The sequence below is a fragment of the Bufo bufo genome, chromosome 5 (genome assembly GCF_905171765.1).
Source record: "Bufo bufo chromosome 5, aBufBuf1.1, whole genome shotgun sequence".
NCBI lineage: Eukaryota > Metazoa > Chordata > Amphibia > Anura > Bufonidae > Bufo > Bufo bufo.
The window spans coordinates 457,058,603-457,061,900 of record NC_053393.1 but is presented as its reverse complement, the minus strand read 5'-3'; the positions used below and the strand labels follow the sequence as shown (position 1 = coordinate 457,061,900).

Here is a 3,298-nt window from a genome sequence, read left to right as displayed (position 1 = left end):
ACAGCTGGAGATCGATCACTGAATTAAGTCTTTTGGAGGAGTTAATCTGCCTAATCTCGCCCTAACATCGCAGCAGCAACCTCTCCCTATGCTTGAATCAGCAGAGTGACGTGCAGCGCTACGTGACCCAAGTTTATATAGAGGCTGGGTCACATGCTGCACTGGCCAATCACAGCCATGCCAATAGTAGGCAAGGCTGTGATGGCCTCTTGGGGCAAGTAGTATGATGCTTGTTGATTGGCTGCTTCGCAGCCTTTAAAAAAGCGCCAAGAAAGCGCCGAACACCGAACCCGGACTTTTACGAAAATGTTCAGGTTCGGGTCCGTGTCACGGACACCCCAAAATTCGGTACGAACCCGAACTATACAGTTCGGGTTCGCTCATCCCTACTAGGGAGGTCTTTTTAAGTGACTGGTGGCCAATGGCTGTTCATCCCTACCAATTTCCCCCCACTACAACTATGTCCAGCAATAGACATCTTTGTGAAACTGATAAGTGAAGATCTGACCACACTAAATAATCAGGGAAAGAAAAGAGAAGAAAACTTGAGTGTAAAGGAAAAAAGAGCACTAGATACATTAAGAGATCTAAAAGGTGTGCTATTTAAACAGGCAGACAAAGGGGGAAATATAGTCATCTGGCCAGAAGACATGTATATGTGACAGGCCTATAAAATACTAAGGGATAAAAAATGCTACCGTAAACTTGACTCTAATCCCCTCTCTACTTTCCAGAAAAAACTATATGACATATTGGACAAAGCAGAAGAGGATAATGTGATCTCATCCAAAATAAAACCTCTATTGATAACTCAGTTTCCAAGAATACCAACTTTCTACATGACACCCAAAGTGCACAAAAATGTGACAGACCCGCCCGGTCGACCCATCATATCAGGTAATGGTGGGTTATGTGAGAAAATTGGTCAATTCATTGACCATCACCTAAAAATGCTTGTCAACACTCTACTATCCTTCATACAGGATACAACGGCAGCGCTGAATAGACTTAATAACATGCAAGTTGAAGACAACATGATTCTAGTTACAGCTGATGTTGAAGCGCTATATTCGAACATTAAGCATGATGATGGTCTAAGAGCAGTGGCTGAATACCTGAAAGGTAACAATATGGAAGGGGGGTTTAATGAATTAATCCTTACCCTATTGAAATTCATATTGGAGCATAATTTTTTTCTTTTTAATGATGATTTTTTTCTACAGACACAAGGTGTAGCGATGGGGGCCACATGTGCCCCATCCTATGCAAACTTGTTTCTAGGAGCCTGTGAAAGAGAAATATTTATGAATGAGACAACACCGTACATCAATAAAGTGCACAATTGGATGACATCTTCTTCCTATGGGAAGGCTCGCAAGATGATCTCAAGAAATTCATCAGTACTCTAAACAAGAATAATCATAATATATTTCTAACCTTTCAGATGGGTAAGGAAGTCACATTCTTGGACCTAAAAATACAAATAAAAGAAAATGGGACATTAGAAACTGATGTCCATAGGAAAGAAACTGCGGTCAATGCACTGCTGCATGCTGAATCATCCCATCTAAAATCCACCATAGATGGAATACCCATTGGGCAATTCGCACGGATAAAGAGGATCTGCTCTAATGAGAGTAAGTATAAAGAGCGAAGTAAAGAAATGATAGAAAGATTTAAAACCAGGGGATACAGCAATAGACAGATCAAAAGAGGAGTTGGAAAAATAAAGAAAAAGAAACGAGAACAATTGCTATGTCCTAATATGATCAAAACTGAAGATACGGCACATAACATCAGGTTTCTAACAGAATACAATAGTCAATGGTGGCAGATAAAGGAAATTTTGGAGAGACACTGGAACATACTGCAAACAGATGTGATCCTAAATAAATGCATCCCAGATAAGCCCTTAGTAACAGCAAAAAGGGCAAAGAACTTCAAAGACGCATTAGTCCATAGTCACTTTATAAGTAGAACGGCCAATACTGGGAATGAAAAACTAAAAGGGTCCTTCCCCTGTGGGACATGCAAGGCGTGTAAAAATGTGATAAAAACTACTGAATTTACTGGTCTAAATCACGATAAAAGGTATAAAATCAAAGAATATATCTCCTGCTCCTCAAAAGGCGTTATATATCACGCCAGATGCCCTTGTGACAAAATCTATATAGGCCTAACAACCAGGGAATTAAGGGCACGAATCAGGGAACACATACGAGATATCGAGAAAAGTAAAGAGGAAGAAAATTTAGACAACCTGAAAACTATACCGAGACACTTTAAACTATTTCACCAAAGTAATGAAAAACTGCTGAAATTTACGGGAATAGACCAGATTCACATGGGGATACGGGGGGGGGGGGGGGGGGGGAGACCTCAGTAAAAGACTAGCCCAAGTTGAGAGTAAATGGATTTTTAGATTAGGCACCATGGCACCGAAAGGACTGAATGAAACCATGGGTTTCAGTTCCTTCCTGTAAACTGTAGGGGGTTTTAGATAGAATTTTACTATGTAAAAAATAGATATATAATATTTTAACATTGTTCTGTTTGATTACTGTAGAAACTTACGTGACAGTGTCGAGTGATTGATGGCTGGAGTCCTGCGTCCAAGATGGTCCATTGAAATCTGTGGAGGAAAGAATAGGAAGGAGAAAAGAAGAAGTAAATATCTAATGAATGCATCCATCAGTAAAGAACATTTGAATACAATATATGGAATCAGTATTAATTTATATATTAATATATGGAATCAGTATTAATTTGAGTAAACTGGATATGGGGGGAAATATGTAGGGATGGATGTTAGCCCCATCAAATATACACCATGCACAGTAGTGAACACAGAGTAATAGAGTTTTTGGTGGTGACAATGCTTGGAGAAGAATGATAACATATATAGTGGGTGTGCAGATCAATAGACATTAGTCTATGTCTGCTATTCACCCCCCTATATTATAGAGGATGTATAGATAAATAGGCACTATAGTATATTGAGGGAGGATATATTTATTTATTTCCCCTAGTAGGAATGGGTTTTAATATAGGATTGATAGGCAAATGATTGATAGTAACTTGATAGTACTATTATTCACACATCAGATATTGAGAGTAAGACTTATGCACGGCACTTTAAATGTATATGATTATGAAATGGGTTTATTACTTGAGATTGTATATTTACGTGTATATACAGTCATATTAACGATAGATAAGATGCACATGGCACTTTGATACATGTATTTGATGGTACACTCATGGGTGTGTGAGATAGAGTTATTGATTGGATTCATGG

General features: G+C 38.7%; 1 long non-coding RNA gene across 1 annotated transcript; it reads left to right on the top strand.

Annotated features, from left to right (window-relative positions):
* Window positions 1–903: 903 nt before the first annotated feature.
* Window positions 904–2,606, top strand: LOC121002152. Its single transcript, XR_005779234.1, has 3 exons — window positions 904–1,122; window positions 1,445–1,637; window positions 2,567–2,606. It is a non-coding gene; the product is annotated as an uncharacterized LOC121002152 (long non-coding RNA).
* The last annotated feature ends 692 nt before the right edge of the window (window positions 2,607–3,298 follow it).